This window comes from Tarenaya hassleriana, unplaced genomic scaffold (assembly GCF_000463585.1).
Source record: "Tarenaya hassleriana unplaced genomic scaffold, ASM46358v1 Cleome635, whole genome shotgun sequence".
In the NCBI taxonomy this organism is placed as follows: domain Eukaryota; kingdom Viridiplantae; phylum Streptophyta; class Magnoliopsida; order Brassicales; family Cleomaceae; genus Tarenaya; species Tarenaya hassleriana.
In genome coordinates, this window is record NW_010968874.1 from 21,849 (window position 1) to 22,128 (window position 280).

The following is a 280-nucleotide window of genomic DNA, read 5'->3' on the forward strand; positions in this document are numbered from 1 at the left end:
TCGCCAAAGCTAGAAAATTCTGGACACAAATAGCAGCCGCGCACTTCACCCCTTGGGAACTCGAAGCCTTCATGATACGACATCCCGCAGTCCGCTACCTTCACCCTTGACGCGACGTCCGCAACCTCTAGACGGTTGTTCATCATGAAGTGGAGAGGTTCCATGAGCATGTTCAATTCCGTGATGGAAACGGTTCGTGTATCCTCGCGTGCAAATAGGGTGGATGCCATGAATTGCTGAAGGTAGCAGACTGCGGGATGTCGTATCATGAAGGCTTCGA